Source organism: Phyllobates terribilis, unplaced genomic scaffold (genome assembly GCF_046119375.1).
Source record: "Phyllobates terribilis strain yellow unplaced genomic scaffold, ASM4611937v1 Scaffold_125__1_contigs__length_5108534, whole genome shotgun sequence".
In the NCBI taxonomy this organism is placed as follows: Eukaryota; Metazoa; Chordata; class Amphibia; order Anura; family Dendrobatidae; genus Phyllobates; species Phyllobates terribilis.
This window is the reverse complement of record NW_027362885.1, coordinates 3868706-3890093: the sequence shown is the minus strand read 5'-3', so window position 1 is coordinate 3890093 and position 21388 is coordinate 3868706. Positions and strand designations below refer to the sequence as shown.

Here is a 21388-nt window from a genome sequence, read left to right as displayed (position 1 = left end):
CCAAGAGTGTGCAAAGCAGTCATCAAAGCAAAAGGTGGCTACTTTGAAGAACCAAGAATATAAGACATATTTTCAGTTGTTTCACACTTTTTTGTTAAGTATATAACTCCACATGTGTTAATTCATAGTTTTGATGACTTCAGTGTGAATGTACAATTTTCATAGTCATGAAAATACAGAAAAATCTTTAAATGAGAAGGTGTGTCCAAACTTTTGGTCTGTACTGTATAAACTAAAGTAAGCAAAAAAAGCGTCTTTTATGAATATGAATCTGGTATCGTTGTAATCGCACCAACCCGAAGAATAAAGTCGTCTAATCACTTATACCACACGAGGAACAGCGTAAAAAATAAGCTCTAGCATTAGAGTTACGGTTAGACCACGGCCTCATTATCAGTTTTCGGTCAGTATTTTTTCTCAGGAGTGGGAACCAAAACCAGGAGTGGGTGATAAATGCAGAGTTGGTGACTTGTTTCTATTCTACCTTTTCTCTGATTGTTCCTCTCCTGGTTTTGTCTCCCACTCCTGAGAAAAAATACTGACCAGATACTGATAATGAGGCCCTGGCCTTAGGGTTGTTTTAGGGTTAGGGTTGTATTGAGGTTGGGATTTTTTCAAAAGTAAAGAAAAAAAAATGATTACGATATGGTGACTAGTCTTGAGCGCAAGTGCTCGCTACTTGAGTATGCACTGAGTATCGCAGGTGCTCAAGTGACATGCTCGAGTCTCTGCCCCATATGTTTCACGGCTGTTATACAGCCAAAAGAAAAAAACACATGGGGATTGCCTGCTATGCATCGGCAATCCCTGCATGTTTTTTTTGTTGTTTTTTTGAGTGTCTAAAAACTGTGAAACATGCGAGGCGGGGACTCGAGCATGTCACTCGAGCCTCCGCAATACTTGTTTCATACCTGAGTACCTGATGCAAACTCAAGTAGCGAGCACTTGCACTTAAGACTAATGACAACATATTCAATATGATGACATAATGTTATCAAACTCTGTGTTCTGTGTCGTACCTCTGGGTTCAAAATGTTCACTATACCCTGTGACAAAGTCACTGGCAAAGTACTGGAGGGAAGATGTGTAGCACTGAGATTAGGAGCTCCAGTAATTAAATATAGGAAAAAGGTTCCAGCACACGAAGGGGTTACTCAGCCATCTTTAGTTCTAAGGTGGTTAAACACCTGTAGAAAGGAAGGAGGTCAGAGGATAAAATCCCAGCCTTTTAGAGCATTTGTGTGTAGGGTGGGTTTGGAGGTGAAAGCTCTGAGCTGTTTTGTCATGTGAAGGAAAGACAAACCTTGAGTTGTTTGTTCCTGAAGCGGGCGGTTACTCGTAGCAACAAGGACTGTGCCATACTTTATGTTTTGTTTTTCCTGTTAGGCCAGGAAGGCCGTGTTTGTTTTTGCTGTGGTTTATGCAGCATTCTTAATAAACCCAGCGAAGATTTAAAGAGACAATGTTCCTGTGTACCGCTATATGCAACCAAGTGAGCCGATCTACAACAACCCCTTGATAAAATCAATATGCAGTTCTGCAGTTTTGTAGGAAAGACTTTGCCCATAAATCCAAAAGACTTTGCTAAAACATCTGAAAAGAATTCTGCCACCATCCCTTTCTTTTAGGAAGGATAATGGCCGTTCTCTTTCTTCCCTTTCAGAAGGCGTTTAATGTGTCCAGCGACTGCTCTGCACTTATACCGCTGGCAAACACCGCAATGAGGAGCGACGTCCAGGAAAGTCAGGCGCGCGGCTTACTACGTCTGGGGAGGCGCAAAGAAGCGCTGGAGAGCGCAGAACTGCTGGGAATGGAATTGGAGACATTATAGGAAAACATTATTTGTCCAACTTGAGAAGAAAAAGTTGCTTTATTATGTTTAAAAGTAAAAATGGATGAAACTTACTATTATGCTCTAGCTAAAAAAAAGTTATGGAAAAGTTGTCATCTTTGCATTGGTCCAGGATCTCCTTCTGCCAGTGACACCTATGTGGGAATGGAGCTGCCAACACCTGGGACCAGCGCTGATATAGTGTTGTGGGAAAACGCTGCAAAGTCAGAATGCTTTAAAAAATAAGTGTTGTGTAGGGGGGGCATGTCCGGCAGCCATTGGGTGCGTATGTGTCCAAGGGGGCTCCGAGCTACACAGAGGGCTCATCCCGGCATGGAGGGCCATCAGTGTGACTCCTCTTGGTTACAAGAAGCTTATGGGCCCATTTTCAGATGAGTTTGGCTGTGCTCCATTAGCATGGCCTACGCGATGCTCAGAGTTGCGGCCTCACTTGAGCTGAGGTGGGAGACCAGAGGACCTTGTCTGCCATTGTCCTGTTACGAATGGGCCCCAGACTGTGAGACCCGACTCAGAAACACATGGCCCCTTAGCAGCGCTTCACTAATTGGTACTGTCCCTTACCACAAGATGGCGTAGTTGGCCCAGACCAAGGGTGCAGTTCTAGGTAGACATTGTTCCCCCTGATACCATCACCTATTTACCAGCGCTCAGAGGGAGAGCGAGAGGAGACTGAGGAGCAGGGCACAGATACGCCCTCACAGACATTATCGGGCGCACGTACAGTCTGATGTCAGCCATACCAGTGCAAGTGGCAGTATCTCTCATTAGTCAGCACATGTAATATGCAGGTACTGTTATGTCTGACCTTATTCTGAGCATAGTACTCTGCTGCCCTCATGTGGTGAATGTGAAAACTGAAACATCTCTGCACATATAAATAAAAATGATTATTGTATCATAGCGCCAACATATTCTGCAGCGCTTTCCAATTAAGTAAGGACCTGTACAGACAATAAAAACAATACAATGTAACACATTTTATCCGTTACAGGAGGAGTGAGGGCCCTGCTCGCAAGCTTACAATTTATATACTGAACTCTCTCAGTATCTTAAGCTGTGCAAAGCCCCCCGCTCTCATTGTCTGATGCAGGTGAAATCTGCAGCATTAACTCTGGCTTTGTGGGGTCCGTCCTTTTCAGGCTCATTATAGCTCATTTGCTAATTCTACTTTGGCTACATGAATCCAGTTCTCTATGAATTTGTCTGTCACCCCTCCCCCATCAGATCCTCTTGTTTGTGTTTCTGGAGTAGATCATTAGTGATCCGGTCTCCTTGGGAAACTGTGCGATCTCCTTTTGCATTGGATTCTATCCTTCTCTTCCTGCCCCTCTTGGAGTTGTACACCCCCGGTAGCACACCGGACCCTTACCTTATTCTGTGACAGAGACCACCTACTACACGGCTCATTAGAAGGGGAGATGTAGTGTCCGTCCTTTGCTCGGCTTCACCTGCATCCGGCTATTGCTAACCCGGGCTGTGGAGTCAGTAAGCCAAACCTCCGACTCCTCCATTTCCAGGCCTCCGGCTCCCTCATACACGGCTCATGTGTAAGTGATAAATTTACTGTAGCACAGATTCATCTCAGGTAAAAGTCTAGACCCTTAGATCAGGAATAGGACAGACATTTATAGGACATTTCATAACTTTACCAAATTCTTGTGAAAAAAATATTCCCCACAAACTACTGTACCCAATTTATTATATATTTTAGGAGTCTGAGTTGATCCATTTTATACGGACTCCACCAAAATGGGCTTCATCTCACAACAGAACAGCAGATAAGCTGCAACTTGTTAGGGTGCTTTCACCTTGCATTCTGTGTCCCCATCGGGGCATACTTCCGAAGTTCCCCAAAAAACAGGGTCCAGGCGTATTCACTGACTGGACATAGTAGACTGGGTCTGGGTGTCTGTCTCCGGGAGGCGTATACTGGACGTTCTCTCAGTTTGCATCATTACAGTCTATGGCCCCTTTGGCGCATACTCCTGGACCTTGTTTTGTGGGGGTATTTCAGACATATTCCCAAATATCCACGGCTCTTTTTAGGGAATGTACTGATCTCCACCTATGGCTGGGATAGTTTCTCGGCTATGTACATTGCAGAGGGCATATCACATCCCTCCATCCCTTGCCCCTTGGGTCTGCACCTTACACCTTCATTGCAAAATTCTTCAACTGTAGGGACAGAGACTTTCTTCTTTGCTTGTCTCGAAAAGACCATATGTAGTTTGAGAATACTCGCTCAGTTCTGTCAAATTCCTGAAGGAACTCAATCTTATATACTCCATGTTCTCTCTGTCTCGCCTGAAGGTCATTGCTAACAACCAGTCTGACTTCTTTGAAATCCCACTGGAGGCGTTTTCACGTTATCTGTCTTCAGGTGGGCTTACTATTCAGTCTTTTGCACATATGCCCGGGGAGTTTCTATCCTAGTCATGCACACCCTAAATTGTACCCTTTACAACATTGAAATTTATATAAAGAAGGTATGTGTGTATTCTTGTACTGTACGGAACTTGTGTGTCCTTTTACCCATCTGGATATTTATATACCCCCTCCATTTATACCAGTCGTCATGCACAAAGCTGTTGCTTTCATGCTACTATATAGTTCCCCACTAGTAATCTGGCTCCAGTATTTTAACTGTACTCGTGGTATGAATAGGGAGCGGTCCCGGCTGTTGAGCCCTGACACTGATGTGGACTCCTCTGTAATATTGCAGTGTATGGGGACTGGGTCTGGTGCTCTTCCATCTCCTCGTCTAGGACACACTCCTGTTATCCTTTCACTCATGACTGCCTCTCCCACATAGAATAAGAAAGCACAGCAGCACTTTGTAAGGGCCAAGACATATGCAAACACTAAGAAAATAAGATCTAAACTGCACTATTGCTAAATAAAATGTACTTAAAAAAAAATCAAGGTTCTTAGCGCATAAATTGGCCAATTCATGTGTGCCCATCAACCACGGCAAGGTGACCTCCGCATGATGGGTAACTATTTTCCGAAACATGCCTCTCTTGGGCTATAAGCCTACAATTTTAAGTGGGCAGTTAGAAAGCAACACTAATTAAAAGCACCCTTGGGTTGATGGGTGGAGTGCAGAGTCAGAAAAGGAGGCAGTCAAAACCTCCATGGTAAACTGCAAGAAAACAAAAAACCTGACCACCACCTCTTGGCCCTTACAGAGTGCTGATGTGCTTTCTTATTTTATGTTATGCAGTCATTGCATCGTGCACCTGTTCACACTATATGGAGGCTGTTAGGGATCCGGGTGGTGGAACCTCTGTGCTGCGGTGCAAGGAGGGACCAGAGGGGCGTAACTAGGTATCAACTCGGACTGACCAAGGTCGCACGGCGGCTCAATCGACTCCGTGAACCAGGGAAGGACCGAGCAGAGGGACCAGGTGCTACTCTGGGCCAGTCCTTGTATGAGAGCTGGTGACTCCCATGGGTCAGAAGGCAGGGACTGACCGGTACAGCAGATGAGCTCGGCAGGCAGACTGACGGGTGATCCGGGTAGACGGACTGGCGGACACCACAGGTAACTGGCAGGAGCATCCAGGTAGGCTAGCTGGTAGGCACGGCAGGTAACTGGTACGTTCACCGGGTAGGCAGGCAAGCCTGGCCCATAGATAGACTGGCGGGTTTGGACCGTAGGCAGACCGTCGGGCTGGCGGACTGGACTGGTAGTCAAGCTGGCGGACTGGACTGGTAGTCAGGCTGGCGGACTGGACTGGTAGTCAGGCTGGCGGACTGGACTGGTAGTCAGGCTAGCAGCGGGAACTGAGGGCTGAAGCAGAGTTTAGAAAACAGAGCTACAACCTTGCACGGGCACCTCTATTTTGGAGGAGGTGCCTTTTACATGAGAAGTCCTCTGGCCACTGGCCGGGGACTCTTTAGGACGGCGCGCGTGGCCCCTTTAAGAGGGAGGGAGCGCGCGCGCCCTAAGCACAGTGCCCGGGAAGCTGCGCGTGCCAGCAGCAGCAGGAGAGCTGGAAGACGCCGGGAGCACGGCGGTAAGAGGGACGTCGTCTCTTCCTGTCGGGGCAGAGACGCCAATGCTACAGTACCCACCCCCTTTATGCCCCCTCTTTTTTAAGCCTGAAAGAAATTTTTTAAGGTGAAGCGGGGCGTGGATGTTCTCCCTGGGTTCCCAAGTTCTCTCCTCTGGGCCAAACCCCTTCCAATCCACCAGAAAAAAGGTTTTTCCTCTTACCCTCTTGGTGGCCAGAATGTTCTCTACCTCATAGACGTCCTCAGCGGAGACCGGAGCTGGGGAGGTACCTGGATTGTCGGAAAAAGAATTAAGAACACCTGGTTTGAGGAGAAATACGTGGAAGGAGTTGGGAACCTGAAGGGGGCCGGGAGTTTTAACTTGTAGGCTACTGGATTGATTTGCTTGAGGACTTCAAATGGACCGATGAACCGTGGACCCAACTTATAGGAGGGTATTTTGAAATGAACATGTTTGAAGGAGAGCCAAACCTTGTCTCCCGGGCGGAATGGAGGCGGATCCAGACGTCTCTTGTCGGCATGTCTCTTCATCCGCTTGTAGGATTGAAGAAGTGCGGATCTAGTGTCCTCCAAAATGGTGGAAAATTCGCTGACCAGAGACTCTGCGGCAGGGTTGTCCACTGAAGCGGAGATGGGAAACGGAATCCGGGGATGTTGACAGTAGACCACAAAGAATGGGGACTTGGAAGAAGATTCACTGTCATGGTTGTTATAGGAGAACTCGGCCCATGGTAGGAGCTCTACCCAATCGGTATGGTGAGCGTTGATGAAGTGCCGGAGGAAGCTGGTAAGGATTTGGTTGATACGTTCCACTTGGCCATTGGACTGTGGATGATAAGCAGAGGAGAAATACAGGGAGACATCCAGCAGCTTACACGTAGCTCTCCAGAAGCGCAAAGTAAACTGGACCCCGCAATGAGACACGATGTGGAGGGGTAGGCCGTGGAGACGAAAGATGTGATGGATGAATTCCTTAGCCAGCACAGAAGCAGACGGGAGACCAGACAGAGGGATAAAGTGGGCCATTTTAGAAAAGCGGTCAGCGACCACCCAAATGAGAGTACAACCGGCAGAAACAGGGAGATCAGTAATAAAGTCGATAGCATTGTGTTGCCACGGGGCAGCAGGTATGGGAAGAGGCAGGAGACGGCCAGCTGGAAGACGTATGGGGACCTTTTAGCGGCCACAGGATGAACAGGCCGTGACGAAGTCTACAACATCCTTGCGCAGGGAAGGCCACCAGTAATGCCGGGTAATGAGCAGGAATGTCTTCCTCTGGCCAGCATGGCTGGCTAGTTTAGATGAATGACCCCATTGAAGAACCTTCTTACGATCCAGAACCGCTACAAATGTCTTACCGGGTGGGAGACGAGACTGGCTCCCTTGGACCTCATTCATCACTTTGGAGGGATCGATGATATGCATAGGCTCCTTCTCTTGATCGGAAGACAGGAAGGATCTCGACAAAGCGTTGGCTTTAACGTTCTTGTCCGTAGGGCGGTAATGTAGGGTAAAGTTGAAACGGGCAAAGAACAAAGACCACCGGGCCTGACACAGATTGAGTCTTTGGGCATTTTGTAGATATGCCAGGTTTTTGTGGTCAGTGCAGATGACCAACACCACTCCTCCAGCGCCAATTTTATGGCTAGCAGTTCTCGATCTCCAATGGAACAGTTGCGCTCGGACGAGGAGAAGAGCTTGGAGAAGAAGCCGCAGGTTACCATTCTCCCGGACGGAGATTCCTGGGTGAGCACCGCTCCGGAAGAGGAAGCATCAACCTCCAGAAAGAACTGTTTGTTGCAATCCGGACGGTGCAGCATCGGGGCAGAGGAGAAAGCTTGTTTTAATGAGAGGAAGGCCTCCTCCTCTTCGGACGTCCATTCCTTAGGATTTGCTCCCTTACGGGTGAGCGCAGAGATGGGTGCTGTCCGGGAAGAGAAATGTGGGATGAAGAGGCTTTAATAGTTAGCGAAGCTCAGCAATCGCTGAATCGCCTTCAACCCCTCCGGTTGGGGCCACTTTAAGACGGCAGAGACCTTCTCGGGGTTCATCCGTAGACCAGTCTTAGAGATAATATAGCCCAGGAACGGAAGAGAGGTCTGCTTGAAGAGGCATTTCTCAAATTTTGCGTCTAGGTGATTCTGCCTGAGCCTAAGCAGGACCTGACGAACATTCCTCCGGTGTGTGGGAAGATCCGGAGAGAAGACCAAGATGTCGTCCAGGTACACCACCACGCATGAATATAAGAGGTCAAGGAAGATGTCGTTAACTAGTTCTTTGAAGACAGCTGTGGCATTACAGAGGCCGAAGGGCATCACATGGTATTCATAGTGGCCGTCCCGGGTATTGAATGCCGTCTTCCACTCGTCTCCTTGGCGGATCCAGACCAAGTTATACGCTCCACGAAGAACGAGCTTAGTGAAGATCTTTGCGCCTTTAAGGCGGTCGAACAGCTCAGAGATGAGCGGCAGGGGGTATTTATTTTTGATAGTAATCTGGTTGAGTCCTCTATAATCGATACAGGGGCGTAGTGAACCGTCTTTATTTTTTACGAAGAAGAATCCAGCTCCAGCCGGGGAGGTAGATTTCTGGATGAATCCCCTAGCCAGATTTTCTTCGATGTACTCCGACATGGCCCGGGTTTCGGCCAACGACAAGGGGTAGATACGCCCACGGGGTGGAGTGGCACCGAGTACCAGGTCGATAGGGCAATCATATGGCCTATGAGGTGGCAGGGTCTCTGCCTCCTTCTTGTCGAAGACATCTGCATAGGACCAGTAAGGTGCCGGTAGACCAGGTAAATTAGCCGGAGTAGACGGAGGTCGAGCCGGGCGAATCGGAACCAGGCAGGTCTCATGGCAATCCTGCCCCCAACGGAGCACCTCACCGGATTGCCAATTCAGAACGGGTTCATGTCTCTGTAGCCAGGGTAGACCTAGCAAAAGGGAGTGAAAGAGTCCGGATAGCACATGGAAGGAGATCCTCTCCGAGTGCAGCATTCCCACCTGAAGGGTTACAGACTCTGTGACGAGCAAGATGGTCACCGGAAGGAGTCTTCCATCCATGGAAGCGACTGCCAATGGTTCATCCAGAGGTTTGGTAGGAATCTGATACTTCTCTACAAGGGACTGAGAAATGAGATTCCCAGCGGCTCCAGAATCCAGGTGGGCGGTTTCAAAGAAGCGGTTCTCTCCACAGGAAATAGAAATGGATAAAGTCAAGAACGGAGAGGATTTACTCTTGCCTAGGACGACCTCTCCGAGCGGTCCTAGACACTGTAGTTTCCTGGCTTCACCTGACAGGAACGGATCAGATGCTCCTTACTACCACAGTAGAAACAGCTCCCCTCGGCTCGGCGTGTTTCTTGGTGAGACTTGACCATCTTGGTCTGGTCGATCTGCATGGGTTCAGGCGAGCGTGCCCGGGGAGTTGCTGGTTGGGAGGCAGGTTTCTGGAAAACAGGAGCAAGACGAGGAAATCTTCTCTCCCGGGTAGTCTCCTTAGCACGTTCCGGGAAACGGATGTCAATCCGGGTAGCTAGTGACACCCGGTCAACCAAGGTGGTAGGAATGTCCTGGCCAGCCAGCTGGTCCTTGATCCGTCTGGAGAGACCCTCCCAGAAGGTGGACACTAGGACCTCGTTGTTCCAGGCAAGCTCAGAAGCGAGGGTACGGAACTGTATGGCATACTGGCCCACGGTGAGACTCCCTTGGCGGAGACGGAGCAATGAGGAGGCAGTAGAAGTTCTTCGTCTGGGCTCATCGAAGACCCTCCGGAAGGCAGTGAGGAAAGCCGGAAGATTGGACACCAGGGGATCCCCTCTTTCCCATAGAGGGTTTAGCCATGCCAATTCTTCCCCGGTGAGGTGAGACATAATGAACGCCACCTTGGCCCTGTCGGAGGGAAACTGATGTGCACTGGTTCAGAAAATCCCGACATAAGACGGGGTCACCCCCAAAACGAGGAGGCGCAGAGAGCCTGGGTCCAGAGCTGAATGCCGTGGCACTGGTAGGCAGAGGCGCCGCCGGAGCGGGTGTCGCTCGGCTCGAGGCGGACACAGGTGGGACAGACAGCGTGTCCAGGCGAGAGTTGACAGACCGCAGGTAGGTCAGGATGGTTTCCTGTTGGGATCTCTAACGAGAAACCTCCTGGTACAGGTCAGCAAGCGAAGGAGCCTGGGGGTCACCGGGTTCCATGGCCCGTGCAAACTGTTACGGATCCGGGTGGTGGAACCTCTGTGCTGCGGTGCGAGGAGGGACCAGAGAGGCGTAACTAGGTATCAACTCGGACTGACCAAGGTCGCACGGCGGCTCAATCGACTCCGTGAACCAGGGAAGGACCGAGCAGAGGGACCAGGTGCTACTCTGGGCCAGTCCTTGTATGAGAGCTGGTGACTCCCATGGGTCAGAAGGCAGGGACTGACCGGTACAGCAGATGAGCACGGCAGGCAGACTGATGGGTGATCCGGGTAGACGGACTGGCGGACACCACAGGTAACTGGCAGGAGCATCCAGGTAGGCTGGCTGGTAGGCACGGCGGGTAACTGGTACGTTCTCCGGGTAGGCAGGCAAGCCTGGCCCATAGACAGACTGGCGCGTTTGGACCGTAGGCAGACCGTCGGGCTGGGGAGTGTACTTGGCTGGCGGACTGGACAGGTAGGCTTGCGGACTGGACTGGTAGTCAGGCTGGAGGACTGGACTGGTAGTCAGGCTGGAGGACTGGACTGGTAGTCAGGGTGGCGGACTGCACTGGTAGTCAGGCTGGCGGACTGGACTGGTAGTCAGGCTGGCGGACTGGACGTCAGGCTAGCAGCGGGACCTGAGGGCTGAAGCAGAGTTTAGAACACCGAGCTACAACCTTGCAAAGGCACCTCCATTTTGGAGGAGGTTCCTTTTATATGATAAGACCTCCGGCCCTTGGCCGGGGAGTCCTTAGGACGGCGCGTGCGGCCCCTTTTAAGAGGGAGGGAGCGTGCCCTAAGCACAGTGCCCGGGAAGCTGCACGCGCCGGCAGCCGCAGCAGGAGAGCCAGAAGGTGCCGGGCCGGGAGCGCGGCGGTAAGGGGGACGGCGTCTCAGGGGGCAGAGACGCCGATGCTACAGAGGTTCTGGTCAGGTTTTTGTTTTCTTGCCTCTCCCACATAGATCTTGCCCTGGTGCCGTACTCTGCCTTGGCTGCAGTCATTTTCTATTATTACCTCTGTCACTCCATCCCAGATCTTACTCCTCTCCCTGTTCCCCTCTTGGGAGGGTCCATTTCCAAGGCCACTGTGACATATAAATCCATCTTGTGTCTCTCTCCTTCTCCTTTTTTTTTTTATTATAAAATAACAATGAGGACCGTATAATACAACAGGTATGGGATACTTTTGAAGCATTTGCTCATGATATCCTGGCTCCTGCTGTGAGGGATGTGAAGATGACTGAGGTATCACACAGGAGCTCCAGTACCTGTGGAGCATAAGTCCCAGTGGCCGGCAGCCTTACTTGTTACACTCCCTCTGCTTAGAGATGATGAGCAACATGGTCCTTTTATGTATGACAGGAATACTAAATGGGAACAAATGTGGTAAACTACTTACCTATATGGCAAATCTTTACTGTGACCCCGTGGTAATCAGGGCACTTAGGGGCGAGGAGAGGAGAACTAGAGGGGACCCTAAACATGTTCTGTCGGAGTTTGATAATTTTTACCAATCTTTATTCCTCATACAGGCCTGTTCATTACTTCAGTTTGATGTAAAAATTCTAGATAAAGTATTGGAAATTCCTCTGCGTTCATATATTCGGCAAATTATTCATTGTGACCAAAGTGACATTGTGCCAGGAAAGTCGACAACCCTCAACCTCCAGCGTTTTTATTTATTTTTCTCTAAGGAGGACACGTTATGGTCTCACTTGATGCCAATAAAGCCTTCAGCTCTATTGAATGGTCTGTTCTTTGGGCGACCAAGCGTTGGATGGGCTTTCGGCCAGTGATTACTAAATGGGAGAAGCTCCTATACGCGGACACTGTGGTGCGTATATGCTTCCCCCTGATCCAGGGCGCGCAGCAGGGATGTCCGCTGTCCCCAATGCTGTGACTGTAGTGGAGCCACTGGCCGCCCTTATCCGCTCCACCCCAGAGATTCAGGGGTTTATCCAGGCCCCAACACACAGCAAACTTAGTCTCTACGCAGACAGCACTTTCCTGTACCTGCAAGGTGCTAACGTGTCAGTACCAGCAGCGCTGAATGTGATTGATGAGTGCGGCCTCTTCTCAGGTCTAAAAATCAACTGGGATAAGTCTTTTGTCTTCCCTGTAGACCTGAAAGTCCCCTCCAGACAAGCCTCCCTCCTATCTTTGATATGGGTTTCAAAGTTCTCTTATCTAGGAGTCCAAGTATCTACATATTTAGATGAATTCACTACACAGCTTCGCTCTTTTGTTGATTATAAAAGCTAAGATAAGGAGATAAGAGAAGTTACTCCTGTCGGTCGCAGCTCACATCAGGTTATATCCCCAATATATGTGAACTTCAATACCTTCAATAAGCGTAACTCCATCTTTTCCTCATTCATTTTGCAGGGTCACAGAACTGGGATCCATCGCCCGGTCCTGTAATATGCTCGGGTGAGGGGGTGGCTTTATCGGACCCTAGACTGTATTATTGGGCGTATTATTATCCTTTTGCGCATTATTGGTTTGTTCAGCTTTCCTGTATATGTAGGTGGAACAGGGATGACTTCCTGAGATCCCTTGTGGCCATTGTTTGACCCTATGACCCAGAGATTAAACACCCTTTGCACATACTTTTCTGCTCCTCCAAGAGCATACATGGAAAGCTCTGGCCCGCAGGGTGATTTATATGTGGCTTGCGGCACCAGAACCTCCACCCCTATGTGGGGCCCATTACCCTGTATGGAGGACTACGTGGGGCACATTATACTGTATGCTGATTGGCTCATGACTTTGTCCAAGTTTTTCATTTTGGCCCTCTGTGTGTTTGAGTTTGACATCCCTGTTCTAGAGGGCCCCTTCAATACATAACTGATTTTCATGCAGGCTATATCAATCTAGACCATGGTATGGAAACTTTTCTGTGCTCCTTTTTCTCACAATCATACCCCTCTCTGGCATAGCAGCACTCTTATTGAATTATTAGATTTGGAGTGAGGGCCTTTATGGGAAAGGGCAGGCTCGGTTTACCTGGGTCAGGTCTATGTGGCTGGTGACCCATTTCATGTTCTGAAGTGAAATCTTCTTTACCCTTCCATTTCCTACAGCTTAGACAAACTAATTCCTAGCTATTCCGAGAGAGCGGCTCAACTCTGTATCCTACGTTGCACATATTACACCACAGCCAGGATGAGTAGGGTCCAGCCCCAGTTCCTGGATGTATGCCTCATGTGCCGCAAGGGCCGGGGGACGTTCCTCCACCTTCTGTGACACTGTCCAGAGATTTGAGCTTACTGGCCAAGTTGGTTAGATTCCTACATGACAGTATGGAGAAGCCTGTCGCAGAGGACCCTGTAACCTGCCTTTTGGTTCTTGACCTTGAGGAGTGCCCGGGTCACTCCTAACTGCCTGCACTCTTTTGGGGCTGGTGGAAGGCTGAGAGCGTCGATCCTCATATCTGGTGGCAGAGTTTGTGGTATGGTGGAGTGTTCGTCATTTTTTTCCTTCTTACTGTTCCTGGGTCTCACCCCCGGCCCATTCTCTGTTTCCGGGCCCCCAGTGGGAGCAGTTTATTTTTATTTTTTTATTATTAAAATTGTTTGATCCCAGGCCTTCATAATGTACAATCTCATGGCAGTGCACTTGGTATACGTGATATTTTCTTTGCACATCGGTCCCTCCTAGTTGTACATTTCAATGTTCGGTTCGGAAATGTTCATAGAATATTTAGACATTCGCCGAACATTTCCGAACACCATACTGTTGAATGGGGGGGATGACAAAAAAAAAAAGCATATGCAACACCTTCACTCTGGCCCAAAAGCTGTCAAAACACATCAAATTAAGGGTGTAGACACCAGGAAAGTGGGTCAATTGATGCCAGAGTACAAATACTATATTTATTATTACTATTGCAGCGACATTTATTCCGTGGTGCTTTGCATGTGAAAAGGGGTCACCGACTGGTACAAGAGGAGAGAGGACCCTGCCTGCGAGGGCGCACAAACAATCTGCAAGGGATGGTTGAGGATACAGTAGGTCAGGGTACAGCTGGTTGTGCAAAAGTACGCTGGAGTGAGGGTTACCACATATTGTACGCTTGTCAGAAGAAGTGGATCTTCAGCTTGTTTTTCAAGGTTTCCATGGTAGGCGACAGTCTGATTTGTTGGGGTACAGCGTTATCACAGTATGGGAGATGTATGGAACAAATCTGCTGAGAGCCTAAATCACGGTAAGCTTCCAAGAGCTCACAACTGAGCAGATAAACCCCTGCACTGATTAATATGAAGGCGAAAGGCTTCTAATGACTGCAGGAGTGGGAGGAATCAGACGCTTCTGGCTCCTCTCTGTGACGGTAAACCCATAACACCTTGAAAGCTTCAACATAATGTTCACAAGGTAGACAGCAGTGGTGGTCGGTCTCCTACACAACGAGCTAACTCCATGATGATAGACGACAACATCTGCAAGTAGTTTGTATGTTCTCCCCGTGTTTGTGGGGGTTTCCTTCAGGTTCTCCGGTTACCTCCTCAGTAAAAAAGCAGCCATACAGCAGTGTTCACAGTTCAAAAAATTAGGGACTGACACCACCATTTGCGTGGCCAACAGTTTGGAGATGGTGGAGTTCGACCTCTTAGCTTTGTCATGTGTGGGAGGAAACAATCTTTTACGTGACCACAAATGCAGGACTGAGGGCTGGCTGTGGTGCTGATAGAGGGCGGAGTATGGTGAAACGGACAAACTGCTGGACCGTGAGTGAGGTGCAAGCACAGATGTAACGGTGGATTGAGAAACATGGTGAGCTCAGTGAAACAAACACAGCAGGCATGTCTGCTTCTGATACAGCTGACAGGCTCTCTTTCAGCCTGACTGGAGCGGGTACAGAACTAGAAGTTCTGTGGTGGGAGACCTGCGTGACAATACTTGGCACGGTAACAGAGGAGGAGGAAGAAGCAGCTGATGCTTTTGATGGGGCTGCTGATAGTTGTTGAGGTCCGCATATTAGCACGGTAAGATTAGCAGCGTAACACATTTTGTGTGCGCATGTGAAGGTTCATGCATGTAGTAGTCAAATCATTAGCACTTTTTCCCTCTACTGAGTTTTTTATCGCAAACTTTGCAGATAACGCGATCTGGCTCATCCTTTGCGGTCTCAAAAAAAAAAAGCCCAGACTAGGCAACCTTTGCCGCCCCTGCGAGCTGCAGACCAGCGACCGCTGCCGGTCACTGCCACGGTTGTTGCGAAGGATGCAGTGCTCCTCGTGTTTGCATTACTTTGTGTCTGCGCCATAGGACGCAACGTAACCTTCTCTTCTTCCTCCTCCACCTCCTCAGATGAGCTACTCAGCTGCGTACCTCTGGGTTCACACCAAGTTGGATGAACAACCTCATCATCCCATATGCTTTTCCATTCCTCACCTTCAGAGTCACCCTCCTCCTCTTCTTGCCCCGACCGCACAGTACAGTCGAGGGTCACGGAGCTACTCTTACTCAACCCCCCCCCCACCCCTGTATGGAGAGCAATATCTGTCCCAAACAATTTTAAGCGGAGATGTAGCCTGCTTTATATACCAATTTTGAGTTTATCAGGTCTGTGTACCCCTTTTGTGGAGAAAAATATCTGCACCAAAAAATTTATTTCACTAGAGTATAACTATTGTAAAGGAGACCAAAACCTCTTCGAATACAGCCAACCCAGCACATCGAGATCCAATCAGGAGTGTTCACATTTCCCTAAATTAGGGCCTAAAACCACCGAAGTGGCATCAATTTCACTACAGTAGAAATTGTAGAATTAGGAAGGACACCTCTTCCCCTACAGCCAACCCAGTAGATGGAGATCTAATCAGGATTCCCCACATTTCCAAAAATTAGGGCCTAAAACCTGCAGCAGCAGCACGAGCAGGCACACAACCCACATCACAGACGCAATTCCGCAAGATCAATGCAGCACACTAAAAACTACAATATCGCCTACTCTGTACCGTCTGCAGTTATGGTGCAAAAGTCCTTGGAGATCCATGACTTGTTCATCTTGATGAAAGTTAGGCGGTCAACACTTTCATGGGACAGCCGGCTGCGCTTATCCGTCGGGAGACGACCAGCAGCGCTGAAGACACGTTCTGAGGGAATGCTGGCTGTCGGGCATGATAAAACATCCAAGGCGTGACAGGCGAGCTCAGGCCATTGATCCATTTTTGAAGACCAAAATGTAAAAGGGTTAAAATCCTCCCTGATGGTATTCATATTGAGCTCTAGATACTCCTCCACCATCCTCTCCAGTCATTTACCATGTGTCAAACTTGTACTCTGTTGTGCTGGTGCATGAGCTGGTCTAAAAATGTGTGAAAGGACTCAGAAATTGCTTCTGCAACTTACGCTGCTGCTGCTAATGTTTTGGCGTTGACAAACTGACGTGCTGGAGGTTGAAAGACTACAGCTGCGACGCACACTGTGTGCCTCACTCCTATCTTGGGGAAAAGCTCTATTAAGGTTGCTTAAAAACTTGTTTCGAAACTCCAACATTAGCAGGTCCCTTTCCAGGGCGGGAAGCATCAGGCAAAATTTAGTCTTATAACGTGGATCTAACAAGAGTGGCAACCCAGTAGTCAGTAATATTTCGAATCCTAACTATACGGGAATCATGTTGCATATAGTGCATCAAGAAGGCACTTGTATGTCAGGCTCTTCCAGGTGGTCCAAAGCCAGGCTCTGTTGCTGGCTGCATAACACTAATGCTTTTTTCCTCAGTCCCCTCCTGCAAACCACGTTCAACAGAGAGGGGATGATTATCCTCTTCATCCTCTGACAGCTACTCGCCCATCACCTCTTCCTCCTCCTCCTCCATTTGTTCCTCGGCTCTTGCACCTTCACTAACAGTATGTCTGGTGTCACCAAACCCCTCGATCGCCGGAATCCACCGTCACTTGGCATCCGCCTGTGTGACGATAGTCTGGAACTTTGAGACTTTCTTATCCCTTCCGCATCCTCCTCTTCTTCTGGGACAACCACCTCATGCTGCACACTATTCAAATTCTGCTCCAGCATGTGTATGACCGGAATAGTGATGCTGATGATGGCTGAGCTGTTGCTTAGATGTGAACTGCCTCCCGCCATCATAGACACTCCTTTTGATGATGCTCCAGAGGTGCTCAATGGGGTTGAGGTCAGGGGAGCATGGGTGCCACACCATAAGTTTGTCCCCTTTTATGCCTATAGCAGCCAGAGATGCAGATGTGGCCCCCATGCTCCCCTGACCTCAACCCCATTGAGAACCTCTGGAGCATCATCAAAAGGAGTGTCTATGATGGCGGGAGGCAGTTCACATCTAAGCAACAGCTCTGGGAGGGTATTCTGTCATCGTGCAAAACAATTGAAGCAGAAACCATCGAAAACCTGACAAATTCAATGAATGAGAGAGTTCAGAAGCTCCTTTCGAACAAGCGGTCCTATGTGCAAATGTAACATCACCTAGAATAAAGTTTTGAGTTGAAAACTGTTTGATTTCAGTTTGTAATAACCTGCTAATGCTTATAATTTCAAAAATGACCATTTTTTTGTTCTTTATTAAAATGAAAAGGTTGAAAACTCTACTGTGCATAATAATTTGGAACATGCATTTTGAGTGCAGTTTGAGTTTTTTATTTTTTTAAAAATATACTGTTATCATAGGCAGATTGTACAAAAACCTTTCAATTGTACTCTAATAGTTATTTGACTGGAAAATTACAATGACTGCAATTCATATAGGTAATTTGGGAAAATCTGAGAAAATATTATTTGCATAATAATTTGGAACACAGTGTAAAGTGACACAAAAATATTTTTTCTAGAAAATCGTTTTTATTGTGTAAAAGCGGCAAAACATAAAAAAACTATATAAAAATTGCACTGACCTGAAGAATAACGCTGCATTATCAATTTTACCACACGCGGAATGGCGTAAAAATAACGCAAAAAAACAATTCCTGAATTTTTGCTTTTTGTTTATTCTGCCTCCCAAAATTCCGAATAGAAAAAAAATGTCTTGTGCCCGAAAATGGTACCAATAAAAAAACGCAACTTGTCCTGCAAAAAACAAGCCATCACATGACTCTGTCGGCCAAAATATGGAAAAATTATAGCTCTCAAAATATGGTGATGCAAACACTAGTCTTTGCAAAAAAAGCGCCTTTTAGTGTGTGACCGCTGTCAGTCATAAAAACCCGATATGAATCTGGTATTGCTGTAATCGCACCAACCCGAAGAATAAAGTCGTCTAATCACTTATACCACGCGAGGAATGGTGTAAAAAAATAAACTTTAGGGTTACGGATGTGCTAGGGTTAGGGTTGGGGTTGTATTAGGGTTGTTTTTTTTTCAAAAGTAAAGAAAAAAAAATGATAATATGGCGACCAGTGTTGAGCGCAAGTGCTCGCTACTTGAGTTTGCATCGGGTACTTGGGTATGCACTGAGTATCGCGGGTGCTCGAGTGACATGCTCGAGTCTCCGCCCCATATGCTTCGCGGCCAAAAAAAAAACGTTGCTGGGATCGCCTGCCATGCACGAGCGATCCCCGCATGTTTTTTTTGGGTGTCTAACAACCGTGAAACATGTGGGGCGGGGACTCGAGCGTGTCATTCGAGCACCCGCGATACTTGGTGCATACCCGAGTACCCGATGCAAACTCAAGTAGCGAGCACTTGCGCTCAAAACTAATGACAACTTATTTAATATGTTGACCTAATGTTATCAAATTCTGTCGTACCTTTGGGTTCAAAATGTACACTATACCCTTTGATAAATTCTTGAGGGGTCTAGTTTCCAAAATGGGGTCACTTGTGGGGGGTTTCCACTATTTCGGTACATCAGGGGCTCCAGAAATGCGACATGGCGTCCGCTCTTGATTTCAGGCAATTTTGCGTTCAAAAAGTCACACAGTGCTCCTTCCCTTCTGAACCCTGACGTGCGCCCAAACAGTGTATTTTCCCCACATATGGGGTATTGGCGCACTCAGGAGAAATTGCACAACAGTTTTTAGGTTCCATTTTCTCCTCTTACCCTTGTGGAACTAAAAAAAATCGCTGATCAAATTTTAACCCTTATAGCGCACTAATAAAAAAAAATTTTGGTTCCAAAATTATGCTGATGTAAAGTAGACATGTGGGAAATGTTATGTTACACAAAATAGTTAATAAATATCTCTCTGATTTAACAGAATAAAAATTCAAATTTTGAAAATTGTGAAATTTTCAAAATTTTCGCCAAATTTCCAATTTTTTCACAAATAAACGCAAGTGGTATTGAAGAAATTTTACCACTATCATGAAGTACAATATGTCACGAAAAAACAGTCTCTCATAATCAGCGGGATCCGTTGAAGCGTTTCAGAGTAATTTCCTCCTAAAGTGACAGTGGTCAGAATTGTAAACATTGGCCTGGTCATTAACGTGCAAACCAACCTCGGGGGTAAAGGGGTTAATAATAGCCATTTCAAAACTGTGCAGAAGGGTGCAGAGGTCCTTAATCTGTTCCCACTCCGTAAACGTGATACGCCCCACGTCCGTACTGCGTTGGCACAGGCTATACGACATGACATACTGCGTCAGGGCTCGTTGCTGCTGCCACAGTCGCTGCAACATGTGCAGAGTGGAATTCCACCGCGTTGGCACATCACTATCAACCTGTTAACTATCATGGAGAAAGACCTCTGTATCAATGCAAGTCGATGACATGAGGGGTGCGAACGGCAGAAGTGAGCACACAGCTTCCGGACTTTCTGAAGCAGCTCATCCAGGCCGGGATAGTGGCGGAGAAATCGCTGTACCACCAGGTTGAGGACGTGAGCCATGCAAAGCACGTGTGTGGGTTCGCCTTGGCGTAGAGCCGCAAACAGGTTCGCACCGTTATCGTCCATGGCCTTCCCTGGCTCCAGGTTCAGCGGAGACAGCTATTGCTGAAACTGAGCCTGGAGAGCTGTCCACAACTCTTCAGCTGTATGACTGCGATCTTCAAGGCATATTAATTTGAAGACTGCCTGGTTGCTGTGCTGCGCAGTATGGAGGTGGTGTGAATTTGCTCTGCACTGTGGGAACGCGTGTCTCGTTAAGGCAGAGGTTGATTGCCAAGTGAAGCACAGTGGATGGTCCATGCAATTTAGCAAATGGAGTTAGGGATTTAGTCAGGATTGATGGCTAATTATCTGCCTGTATTTTTCAGCATTAAGGACTCCATCATACAATTCCATCAGGGAGGCGTCTGATTGCCTCCAACATTATTCTGCAGCAGCAAAACGACCACAAATATACAGCCAATGTCATTAAGAACTGTAAATGGCAAAAAGAAGAAAAAGGAGTCCTGGAAGTGATGATATGTCCCCACAGAGCCCTGATCTCAACATCAAGTTTGTCTGGGATTACATGAAGAGACAGAAGGTTTTGTGAAAGCCTACATAGGATCTGTGGTTAGATCTCCAAGATGTTCGGAACAATCTCCCTGTCGAGTTCCTTCAAAACTGTGTAAGTGCATCCAGAAGAATTGATGCTTTGATGATGTATTGTGTTCATTCACTTTGTATTTTGTTAATTGATAAAAATAGACACTTCTACATTTTAAACCATTTTCACTGTGCAGCATTTCTCCACACCTGCCTGTCTAGTTGATTGGAGGGGTTTCGGTCCTGAGGAAAGGTCTTGGGAGCCTGCCGACAACATCGTTCTCCCCCCTCTTCCCCCCTGCGATTTTTGAGCAGTTTCTCCGTTGGGTTGGCCTAAAGAACAGTGGGGCGTCAGGGGGGTGCTGTCACAGCAGTAACTCACGTGCCTCCTCAGCGTCGTCCTACTCTCCATCGTCAGCGTTCGGCGTCTCCTCCCATCAGGGCGGCTCGCTGAGGTTTGCCTCTTGCAGCTCTCCTCTGCACAGCTGCAACAGCATGGTGTTTTCCATTTGGCCTTAGGGGGCGTGGCCGGTCTCTGCAGGAATTTAACCCTGCTTTGTCCTGCAGAGATCAGGAGTGGTACCTGGCGACTACCTGCGGCCAAGACTATCCTCGCCACCAGAGGCTCTAGTGAAAGCCAGTTAGTTGCTTAGTCACGCCACTCCAGGGTCAGCCCGGCCCCAGGAGCAGTGGGTCCACACCCAGCCGTGTTACAGGAAGTTTCATCAGTTTTTATTTTAAGTACATTAAGACAACTTTTTCTGTTGAACAACTTCCTTTGTAGAGAAGCTGTCACTTGACATAAATGTGTAATTTTTTCCGTTCTCATGAATCTGCGTCATTTTGTTTTTCTTTCCTGTGCCCCTTAGTTTCTAAAATATGGCACTTTACGCCTTGTGTAAAGTAGTCTTTTTAGCCAACTCGGAGTGGTCTTTAACCCCTTACTG

General features: G+C 48.0%; 1 long non-coding RNA gene across 1 annotated transcript in view; it reads left to right on the top strand.

The window, feature by feature from the left end:
• Nucleotides 1-20422, top strand: part of LOC141203882 (uncharacterized) — a 314099-nt gene extending 293677 nt beyond the window's left edge. Inside the window, exon 3 of the long non-coding RNA XR_012274898.1 lies at nucleotides 20225-20422. This is a non-coding gene — a long non-coding RNA (uncharacterized lncRNA). The remainder of the gene's footprint in view (nucleotides 1-20224) is intronic.
• Nucleotides 20423-21388: the final 966 nt, after the last annotated feature.